Source organism: Onychostoma macrolepis, chromosome 25 (genome assembly GCF_012432095.1).
Source record: "Onychostoma macrolepis isolate SWU-2019 chromosome 25, ASM1243209v1, whole genome shotgun sequence".
In the NCBI taxonomy this organism is placed as follows: Eukaryota; Metazoa; Chordata; class Actinopteri; order Cypriniformes; family Cyprinidae; genus Onychostoma; species Onychostoma macrolepis.
In genome coordinates, this window is record NC_081179.1 from 18,784,137 (window position 1) to 18,796,951 (window position 12,815).

The 12,815-nt window shown below is 34.8% G+C and overlaps 1 long non-coding RNA gene across 2 annotated transcripts in view; it reads right to left on the minus strand.

Annotated features, from left to right (window-relative positions):
* LOC131534877 (uncharacterized) overlaps nt 1-12,815 on the minus strand; it is a 54,283-nt gene that overhangs the window by 40,475 nt on the left and 993 nt on the right. The gene's annotated exons all lie outside the window — the stretch shown is intronic.

Here is a 12,815-nt window from a genome sequence, read left to right on the forward strand (position 1 = left end):
TTCAACGGGGCTAAAGGCGCCTTTGATATTATTTTCATCTAAACCATTAGATGGCACAAAAACATGGCTTAGCACTTTCCAAAACATCCGCTTTTCAAAATGCATGTGTATATCTGTCTGATCCTTGACACGATCGCACGCAGCAGCGCAAAGTTGATTCTGTGCTTACTTGATCTAATATTTTATGTTGTAGATATAAGTATCAAATGAGAATCACTAAAATTAATGCATATATTTTGAGACAAAGGTCTTATGATTTTCAGTTTTGTTTAAGATAATATTAATGGTATTTGGGGTAAAAAGCACCCCTGCTGTTGGGGCTAAAGGCGCATAGTAATTAACATGATAATTAATAGAAGGCTGACTTTTCCATTTGTTGACATGACATGGTTAGATTCAGATGGTAAATTGCATATATTATGTTGGGTGTCCATATTAGAGATAATCACCATGTTTAGAATGAAACCATCATATTTAAAAACATGATATTAATCATATCATATAATAAAATATATTTTGTTGTTACTACTGTAAATATATATTCAATTATTATTGGATCTCCTTCAATGAATTCAGAATCTTTACTTATTAAAATGATTTTGTTTCTGTATTTTAAAATATATTTTTCATATTAACATTTTAATGACTATATTTATTGAACAAAAATTAATTATTTTGTTTTTCAAAATAAGCAGAAAATAGTACAAACTTTGCTAAAGTGATTGTTTTGAACAAGTATTAACATTATTTTAGCTGAAGTGTTTGTATCAACACCGTGTGCTTTTTACCCCATGCTGGTGAGCCTTTTACCCCGTGTGTGGGGTAAAAGGCCCCCCTTGCCCCTCATACATTTATAAGATTTTTAAACAAAATAAACAACTTGAATGATTTATTTTCACACAAAATCTGTTGCTCCATTAATGTTCAATACAACGTATATATTTTTTCTGCAATTATACATTTTAGGCGCAGTTAATAGCACATTTTTTCTTAAGGTGGGCCTTTAGCCCCGTTGTACCCTATATATGACTTTTTTCACCAACCAGATAATAATACATATGAAAACAGCCCATAGACTTATACATTAAAGGAGGGATGAGAGTCATACAGACCTTAATAGAGACTTTTGGTGGACTTTTTTAACTTGGGAATGTAATCAACCATCTAGCACCTACCGAGAATACCCTGCAATCTCCTAGCAACATGCTCAAAACTACCTAGAACATATTAGCAACTGAAAAACAACGTTCTGGCAACCATCCAGCACAACACAGCATTAGCAAACATGCATTCAGCCTCCATTCTGGTATGTAACAAGCACATTTTCACAAACCAGTCAAAACTAATGGATAAAATTAAGCTCCAACCTACTTTTTAAATATTGTTTCACCCAGAAATGCATCAAAATGTGGAAGTAAATGGGTGTTTTCTTTTCAAAAACCCCTACTGTTCAAAAGCTTGGATTTGTTTTTGAAGGACGTCTTTTATGCTCACCAAGGCTGCATTAATTTAATTTAAAAAAGTAATAAAATCAAACAAAAAGGAACTATTGTGAAATAATATTACAATATAATATATTGCAGGTATCAGATATACACAATATGGAATGGAAAATGGCGGCGCACGCTGACGGCAGGGCAGGAGCTGCAGGTGTAAACGCTGCCAATTCTAAACTAAAAATTGATTATTTTGATTATAAAACTAGAGTCAATCAAAGCCAAAATACTGCTGAGAGGACAAAGAAAATCATTGTTATTGGCTATATTGCTATCCTTTTGTTTCTATCATTACGCTGCTGTTGGGAAACAAATATACATCAGCGGTGGACAGACACGCAAGTTGTTGTTACTACCTTTGATTTATGCAGCCAATTCACTTCTTTCTCCATTATATTAAATGATGGAAAAGTGGCTTTTCCAACAAAGCATTTGCGATCTATCGAGAGAAGAAAACCATCTCAATTGTTTCGGAGAACAATCAGCTATTTAGCCATCATCCTTCTTCTGGCGAGTGACGTTCATCAAAATCCAGGAACTAATTTTAATAAAGACGATGCACGGCCTTTTGGAGTTAACAGACTACAAGGTACTTTCAAACTGCGAGCACATAATGAGACAAAGGATTTTCATCTGTTTAAAACAGTAAATCATGAGAAACTTTTATGGGATTCGCGTTCAAAGCCCAAAGGATTACTTATGGGGCATTTAAACATCAGAAGCGTTGCCTCAAAAACTGAACAACTGGAACAGCTACTTATAAATTCGAACTTTGATTTGCTATGCTTGTCAGAAACATGGCTGACAGAGTCATCACCAAACACTGCATATCTGGTCCCGAGATATAAAGTCTTCAGAAAGGATCAACAATTTGGGAAAGGTGGTGGCTGCTTATGTACGTGAAGGACTGCATTAAATGTAAGGAAATTTAATTTAATACATTAGTGGATATAGAATATATTGCTGTAACAATTGTTTTATCTCCATGTATGACATTTACTGTTGTGGGCATATATAGACCTCCTTCATCAAATAGTATGTTCTATGATCATCTGAGAAATCTTATGAAGGGTTTTGATCGAAATAGAGAGTTAATTTTGGTTGGAGATTTTAATATAAATTGGAATGAGAAGTCAAATAGGAAAAAGCTTCAGGAGATAGTAAGTCATTTTGACCTAGTACAGTTAATTCAGGGCCCTACTAGAATCACCTCATCATCTGAAACTCAAATTGATTTAATATTTAGCAACAAACCAGAAAGAAAACCTAAGTCAATAAATTTATTAACAGGGCCATCATAATCTTATATTAGTGGTAAGAAAATTAACAAAACGTAGGTTTTTATATCAACAAGACAAAGAAAATGTGCTAAATATTATACAGAAAAGACTTAAACATGAATTTGAAGAGGAATTTAAAAAACTAGATTGGAATGAGATTCTGTCTACTGATAATTTAGAAGTTGCCTCTGAGTGTTTAATGGTAACAATTAACAAGATTAAGGGTGAATTTAGTAAAAATGTCACTTTTTCCAGAAAGAAGCAGAATTTGCCTTGGCTAAATGAACAATTATGGAAGTTAATGATGCAGAGGGACCATGCTTTAAAAATAGCGCTTAAATCAGGGTTAGCTCACGATAGAAGGACATTTCAACACTTACGTAATAAAGTTGTAAAGGAATTGAGAAAAGCAAAAGCAAAATTTTTTATTGACCTTATAAATGATGCTAAGGGGAATAGTAGAGAAGTATGGGAGAATATTAATAGAGTACGAAAGAAAAATAATAAAGATTATAAAGGCATTGAATTACAAGTTCATGGAAGTTTAATTCAAGATAAACATCAAATTGCCAGTGTATTTAATAATTTTTTTTTTATAGATTCAGTCCAAGATTTAACACAAGGATTTAGTGTGAGAAGCAAGGATATTATATTACCAAATCATGATTTTCCTGTTTTTAATATTTCTGAAGTATCTGAGTCCTATTTAATAAAAATTTTAAGCCAACTTAAGAGTTCTAGGGCCAAGGATGTTTTTGATTGTGATTCTGTATTAGTTAAAAAGTATGCAAATGTTCTTAGTACACCTATTACTCATTTGGTTAATTTGTCAATAGAGCAGTGTTATTTTCCAAGTGCCTGGAAGTCAGCAGTAATAGCACCTATATTTAAGACTGGTGATCCTGCTAATGTAACTAACTATAGACCTATTAGTATTTTACCAGTTGTTTCTAAAGTAATTGAGAAGGTTGTTTGTAATCAGTTAGTAGAGCATTTAAATCTTCGTCATTTTCCATTACATCCTATGCAGTTTGGATTTAGGGCACATCACTCTATGGAGACAGCAAACTGTTATTTTGTTGAACAAATTAAATCCAGTCTTGATAGGGGAGGTGTTGTTGGTGCTATCTTCCTTGATTTTAAAAAGGCTTTTGATACCGTTAATCATAGTGTTATTTTGTCTAAATTATCAAGATTAAATTTTTCTACTAATACATTAACATGGATGGAGTCATACTTAAGTTTAAGAAAACAATGTACAAGAATTAATGATGTATGCTCACCATTTCTTGATTGTAATATTGGAGTCCCCACAAGGGTCGGTTCTTGGACCAATTTTGTTCAGCTTATACATTAATGATCTGCCTACAGTTTGTCCAGAGGTCCAGGTTCAGATGTATGCAGATGATACAGTTGTTTATACTTATGCTAAAACAAAAGAACAAGCTGCTATCAAACTTACTGCTGCATTGAACAAAGTCTCAGATTGGCTATGTCATTCTTGCCTCACTCTTAATACGAGTAAAACTGTGGGAATGTATTTTTCGATCAGGAAAGTTGATGAGTGTTGTCCAGATATTTTAGTTAAAGGAGAGGTAATAAATATTGTTGAGCATTTTAAATATTTGGGTATGATTATGGATTCCAATTTAAATTTTAAAAAACATATTAAAAAGGTGTCTAAAAGTAATAGAGCAAGTTTGATGATCTTCAGAAACATTAGGCACCAATTACCTGTGGCTGCTGCTAAACTCTTTATGCATACAATGATCCTCCCTCATTTATCTTATTGTGCTACAAGTTGGTCCCATACAAGTATAACTACGTTAAAACCATTATATACTATCTATAAACGAGCTGTGAAAATTTTAGCTAAAAAGCCAAGGAGTTATCATCACTGCAATATTATTAAAAATTATAAATTATTGACGTTTGATAATTTTTTATTTTTTGCTGATGTGTGTTTGATGTATAAATTATTTCATGATTTTGCACCACCGCCTCTTAAACAATGTGTGACTTTCTGTAAGGACAATATCAGGCAGACTAGGTCATCAGTTAGAGGTGATTGTTCAACTAAATTTAAGAAAACTGTTTTTGGACAATCAGTTTTTTCAGTTAGAGCAGCAGAAAGATGGAATTTAATACCTGTTTATATTAGAGCGTGTGCAACATTTAGTATGTTTAAAATTACGCTTAAAGTATGGCTTAAGGAAAATCAAATATGTGATCATTGAGTTGATTTTTTATTTAATGGAGTATGATGTGATATTGTATGTGTTGTATGTATTGTATTGTATTGTATTGTTTTGATTGAACTTGGTAATTTTGTAACAACATCCTGCCCAGGGACTGCAGATGCAAATTAGCTTTATAGCTAACTCTGGCACAACAGTTTTGTTGTGCATTGTCCCTGTATAAAAATAAAAGAAATAATAAATAAAAAAATAAAATATAAAATGACAGTTTTCTATTTGAATATATTTTAAAATAATTTATTCCTGTGATGCAGCGCTGAATTTTCAGCATCATTTCTCCAGTCTTTAGTGTCACATGATCCTTCAGAAATCATTCTAACATGCTGATTTGATGCTCAAAAAAACATTTTTATTATTATTATCATCGGTGTTGAAAACAGTTGTGCTGCTTCATATTTTTGTGGAAACCATACTTTTTTAGGATATTTTGATAAATAGAAAGTTCAAAAGAACAGCATTTAACTGACATAGGAAATCTTTCGTAACATTATACATGTTTTCTTACCGATCCCAAGCTTTTGAACAGTAGTGAATGGTAGTCACATTCCCAACATAACTGAGTTTTGCAATATTTGGCAACAGTGATACTTCTACAACTAAACCCAACAGTAAAGAACTGATGTTAGAGGAAGCAGGCGCAATAAAAAAAAAAGCGACGGCAAGAAACAAGCAGCATCTTCACACTCAAATCTCAAGGGACTTCATCCCTGACACCGTCTCGAGGCTGACGGGCCGCTGCCTCCATGTTCGCGTGCATCTGAGACAGCGTAAATTTCCCATTCATCGCAGAAAGAGGCGACGAGGGACTCGGGAAGAGCAGCCACTGGTCAGAGCCGCCGGTCTTTGGATTGATGAACTGATGGTGACGGATGAGGGTAATAAAGAGCTGGATGTCCCTCCTGTTACCAGCGAGGAACCAGTATGAATCACCCATCTGAGGCCCGTACAGAGCAAGAGAAAGATGCAGAGGCCAGCCCTGCCCCCCTCGGGCACACATATATACGACGAAACGCACACACAAACCTGGCCCCAGCAGTCAAGACTTCCACAAAGCAGCAGAGCAGAACTGTCCAACAAAACAACACGGTTCAAAAGAGAAGACACCAACAAAGAAACCATCATCATTCTGGTCTGAGTGAAATGATGGTGATGGGACTTACAGAGCTGTGTTTGCGCTCTTTTGAATGTTTTGTTATGATCGACTACTGTAAACAGATGGCAAACATTTTTAAGGCAATATCTGTAGGGGAGAGCAGAATTGGTTGGCACAATTTTCTTTCTTCTCTGGATGAACAAATATTACGATAACCCTACAAAAGTACAAATAAACACGTAAAGAAATAGTTCAGACAAAATGAAAATTCTGTCATCAATTATTCACCCTCATGTGTGTGATTCTCTTTCTTCTCTGCAACACAAAAGGAAATGTTAGCTAGTATGTTAACAGTGCACTTTTCCATACAATGAAAGTGAATGGCAACTAGGGTTATCTTCAAATAAGCGGGATAAATGTTTGTCCATAGGACTTTCATTCAAACACAACACCCACACAATAGCTTTATGTGAATAACAACTATATTTCCTTTCTCTGGAACTCTCAAATCTGATTAAAATATGCTTATATTTAAATTTCAACTGGTTCAACTGAGTCTCATTTGGTTCAATTATGTTTGGAGTCATTGGTGTCAAGCCTGGTTTGACACATCTTGAAGTGTTAGATTTGATTATACGTGAATGAGATATGAGTACTGTGGCAGATATACTGTAATTATCAAGGAATAACTGAATTTCAATCTGTTTCTCACACATACAGTAAAAGATATTATCTGACCAGTGTTGTTTTTGTTAACTAAAATTGTTAAAAAGATACATTATTTAAAAGAATAAATAAATAAATAAATAAAATGTAATGCAAATGAGAAATGTTGCCTTGGTAAATAAGTGTTATAACTGTGTTTAAAATAAATAAATAAAAATAAAATGTAAATATTAAAATTATTAAAATAAAAAGTATATTTTAAAAATCTAGTAAAAATAAAAAACAAAATGAAAAAAAGTACTAAAAACAACAGCTACTTCTAAATATGAATAAATACTATAGTTTAGTAAATAATACTAAAATAACACTGCATCTGATTTCAAAAGACTTGGAATGTACCACACAAGTCATATTGACTACTTTTAAGGAGCTTTTTTATGTTTTGTCATTTCTGAAGCATGACAGCCCTTTCCACCATTCAGTTTCATTGTATTGAAAAGAGTAATGTCTTCAGCAAGAGTTCAGCAAAACTTCTTTTGTGTCTTTTCTTTTCTTTTCTTTCTCTCTCTCTCTCTCTCACACACACACACACACACACACACACAAAATACTCATTTCATTCACAGCACAGGTTTGGAACTAGAAACCTGTAATGTGTATGGAACTAGAATAATTTTATTATTTAAACATTTTGATACCAATTTTATTATGTATTTATTTGTATTTTTAAGCTAACCCTAACAATTGCTTTAAAACAGACACACTGAAATGTAGAACATCTTTTGCCATATTTTATTTTATAAAGCAAAATATGTTATAGCTGTCGAGCTAACCAACACCAAAACAGGGATTGCTGGCAGTTGCAATGTTAAGTCTTTATTTCTTAGAGAAAAGCAAACAGAAAAGATTTTTTAAAACCAAATTAACACATTTCTAGAAATAAATATAGGGTAAACGTACCTATTAAGCTCACGTACCCATTAAGCACACTTCCATTTTTGAGATCAGATTATAAAAAGAAAAAATAATTTATTATCCTACTTGATGTCTTAACCAATTGATATGTTTGTTACTATATACAGTGGTGTGAAAAAGAGTTGGCCCCCTTCCTGATTTTTTATTTTTTTGTATGTTTGTCACACTTTAATGTTTCAGATCATCAAACAAATTTAAATATTAATCAAAGATAACACAAGTAAACACATGCAGTTTTTAAATTAAGTTTTTTATTATGAAGGGAAAACAAAATCCACATGGCCCTGTGTGAAAAAGTGCTTGCCCCCTAAATCTAATAACTGGTTGTGCCACCTTTAGCAGCAACAACTGCAATCAAGCGTTTGAGATAACTTGCAGAGTATGTTACAGCGCTGTGGAGGAATTTTGGCCCACTCTTCTTTGCAGAATTGTTGTAATTCAGCCACATTGGAGGGTTTTCGAGCATGAACCGCCTTTTTAAGGTCATGCCACAGCATTTCAATTAGATTCAGGTCAGGACTTTGACTTGGCCACTCCAAAACCATCATTTTGTTTTTCTTCAGCCATTCAGAGGTGGACTTGTTGGTGTATTTGGAATCATTGTCCTGCTGCTGAACCCAAGTTCGCTTCAGCTTGAGGTCATGAACAGATGGCCGGACATTCTCCTTCAGGATTTTCTGATAGAGTGCAGAATTCATGGTTCCATCAATTATGGCAAGTCATCCAGGTTCTGAAGCTGCAAAGCAGCCTCAGACCATCACAATACCACCACCATGTTTGACTGCTGGTATGATGTTCTTTTTATGAAATGCTGTGTTGGTTTTATGCCAGATGTAACGGGACACACACCTTCCTAAAAAGTTCAACTTTTGTCTAATCAGTCCACAGAATATTTGCCCAAAAGTCATGGGGATAATCAAGATATTTGTTGGCAAATGTGAGACGAGCCTTTGTGTTCTTTTTGGTCAGCAATGGCTTTTGCTTTGGAACTCTCCCATGGATGCTGTTTTTGCCCAGTCTCTTTCTTATTGTTGAATCATGAACACTGACCTTAATTGAGGCAAGTGAGGCCTGCAGTACTTTAGATGTTGTTCTGGGTTCTTTTATGACCTCCTGGATGAGTCGTCTTTGTGCTCTTGGAGTAATTTTGGTAGGCCGGCCACTCCTGGGAAGGTTCACCACTGTTCCAAGTTTTCTCCATTTGTGGATAATGGCTCTGACCGTGGTTCGCTGGAGTCCCAAAGCCTTAGAAATGGCTTTATAACCCTTTCCAGACTGATACATGTAAACTATTTTGTTTCTCATCTGTTTATGAATTTCTTAAGTTCGCGGAATGATGTGTTGCTCTTTAAACATGCTTCACTTTGTCAGACAGGTTCTATTTAAGTGATTTCTTGATTCAACAGGTCTGGCAGTAAATTTAACTCAGCTTTCTAAAATAATGTGGTTAATCACAGTCCTTTCATGATTTAATAGGAGGGGGCAATTTATTTTTCACGTAGGGCCAGGTAGGTTTAGACAGCTTTTTTCCCTTAATAAATGAAATCATCATTTAAAAACTGCATTTTGTATTTACTTGCATTATCTTTGTGTAATATTAAAATTTGTTTGATGTTCTGAATTTTTTAAGTGTGACAAATATGAAAAAAAATTAAAAATCAGGAAGGGGGCCAACACTTTTTCACACCACTGTACCTCCTATAATTTGAAGTCAAACGGATTATTGCACACTGAGATATGGGTCTCCATATGTTCACACTGTCTGGAGGCCATTTTGAAAGCTGTCACCAAAAGAGGAGCCCCTTAAATGTGCGGGGGTTTTTTTTTTTTTTTTTTTAGATGTTTAAGCCTTTATTTTTGGTAAGTTTCACTACTTATTGTAAAATTAAGAGATTAATGTTCAGACTTCTGCATATTATAACCTGGAACTTGGATGTGGGAAATAATTACATTAGATCCAAAAGATAGTTTTAGCAACAGTTAGCTGACTAGCTGTATAAGATTGTGTGCTACGCTAACATATTACTTCACAGGCATTGCTGGCTTGTGTTTTACATACATAATGCTATAAATTGACAGTTTATTGCTGGTCTGTCATTTTACAGTGCTGTAATTTTGAAAGATTTCATATTATTTTAAGGTGAGCTTAAAGGGTGTACTACTATGAAAATCTCACAGCTTCAGTGTGACATCAGTAAGAAAAAGTATAATTTCATAGATACTGTTAATAATAGTTGTTCATATTAAAATATGTATGAACCTAATACATGACCAAGACTACTTACTTAGCAAAATCCTGTCATTTTAATAAATATTACATGCAATTTATAAAAACTTGTTGCTGCTCCAATTATGCGCAGTGTTCTCTCTTTAAGCTCTTCCACATCGAACGTCTATATAAATACTTCATAAATTTTAAATATTAACTGATGGTTGTCACTTTAAGTTAATTGATTTTATATGGATTCTGTCAACTCAAATCTGCAGACTGGCTCTGATCTTTGGGAACTAACATCCACTTCTCCAGACTGTAAATCTGTGAAGTGTATTCCAGCCTTAAGAGAATATAGATAAGTTGACATCCATTTAACAAGAGGTTTCATAATGAGGATAATAATTGACTTTGTACCTTTTTACAATTATTCTTTAAAAATTTTAAGAATTACAGTGAGGAAAATAAGTATTTGAACACCCTGCTATTTTGCAAGTTCTCCCACTTAGAAATCATGGAGGGGTCTGAAATTGTCCACTGTGAGAGACATAATCTAAAAAAAAAAAATCCAGAAATCACAATGTATGATTTTTTAACTATTTATTTGTGTGATACAGCTGCAAATAAGTATTTGAACACCTGTCTATCAGCTAGAATTCTGACCCTCAAAGACCTGTTAGTCTGCCTTTAAAATGTCCACCTCCACTCCATTTATTATCCTAAATTAGATGCACCTGTTTGAGGTCGTTAGCTGCATAAAGACACCTGTCCACCCCATACAATCAGTAAGAATCCAACTACTAACATGGCCAAAACCAAAGAGCTGTCCAAAGACACTAGAGACAAAATTGTACACCTCCACAAGGCTGGAAAGGGCTACGGGAAATTGCCAAGCAGCTTGGTGAAAAAGGTCCACTGTTGGAGCAATCATTAGAAAATGGAAGAAGCTAAACATGACTGTCAATCTCCCTCGGACTGGGGCTCCATGCAAGATCTCACCTCGTGGGGTCTCAATGATCCTAAGAAAGGTGAGAAATCAGCCCAGAACTACACGGGAGGAGCTGGTCAATGACCTGAAAAGAGCTGGGACCACCGTTTCCAAGGTTACTGTTGGTAATACACTAAGACGTCATGGTTTGAAATCATGCATGGCACGGAAGGTTCCCCTGCTTAAACCAGGCCTGACTTAAGTTTGCCAATGACCATTTGGATGATCCAGAGGAGTCATGGGAGAAAGTCATGTGGTCAGATGAGACCAAAATAGAACTTTTGGTCATAATTCCACTAAACGTGTTTGGAGGAAGAAGAATGATGAGTACCATCCCAAGAACACCATCCCTACTGTGAAGCATGGGGTGGTAGCATCATGCTTTGGGGTGTTTTTCTGCACATGGGACAGGGCGACTGCACTGTATTAAGGAGAGGATGACCGGGGCCATGTATTGCGAGATTTTGGGGAACAACCTCCTTCCCTCAGTTAGAGCATTGAAGATGGGTCGAGGCTGGGTCTTCCAACATGACAATGACCAAGCACACAGCCAGGATAACCAAGGAGTGGCTCTGTAAGAAGCATATCAAGGTTCTGGCGTGGCCTAGCCAGTCTCCAGACCTAAACCCAATAGAGAATCTTTGGAGGAGCTCAAACTCCGTGTTTCTCAGCGACAGGCCAGAAACCTGACTGATCTAGAGAAGATCTGTGTGGAGGAGTGGGCCAAAATCCCTCCTGCAGTGTGTGCAAACCTGGTGAAAAACTACAGGAAACGTTTGACCTCTGTAATTGCAAACAAAGGCTACTGTACCAAATATTAACATTGATTTTCTCAGGTGTTCAAATACTTATTTGCAGCTGTATCATACAAATAAATAGTTAAAAAATCATACATTGTGATTTCTGGATTTTTTTTTTTAGATTATGTCTCTCACAGTGGACATGCACCTACGATGACAATTTCAGACCCCTCCATGATTTCTAAGTGGGAGAACTTGCAAAATAGCAGGGTGTTCAAATACTTATTTTCCTCACTGTAACAAGAAAATAAACAAGAATTTTTAATAAAACATGATGTGAGCTTAATGGGAACAGGGGTGTGCTTAAAGAGTAAAAAAAATGTACCCATTAAGCACAGCCAGACTTTTTGAATTTAATGATGTACTGTATATCTTTTGTGTGAGAGATTTTATTTTAACATAACTTTTTGTACTGAAACCAATATCTTATGCACTAAAAATGTCTCAATGTAGATTTTGGTGAGCTTAATAGGTACGTTTACCCTACATTTATGAAATACAATTGTAACAATCTTTTTAATTTAATTAATTGCGCAAGTAAATACTGTGCTAATGTGAATGTCAAAAACACATATCACTGTTTTCTATCTCTAACAAACATTGCCATATTTTAAATCTCACATTATCTAATATTTTTTGCCGAATGGGGTTCATTTTTGTTTTGACATAGCAAATTTGACAAACTGTCTTCAGCTTGACAGGTTTTAATTTTCTAATGTATTGATAGAATCACAGAGTGTGGATCAAGAGAGCAAAAAGTCACATTTTTGTGACAGCACCCAATTAAAAACCAGAAAATAACCCTGTGCCAAACCAACACCAGTCTCCACTACTGTTCTTTCAGTCAATCCACATCTGCACTCAGGAAGGTTATTAAATATGCACATATTATATATTTACATACCATTTTTGGCAGTAGCCCTTTTCAGCTTTTGGTCAATTTGTCAATTTTATCAGATTTGCTTGACCACTGTCTGGTTGCTTTTCTATAGGTCACTGTATGGCTGTTTGAAGTTAATTTTACTTTTGTAACAATTAGAAAAGAAC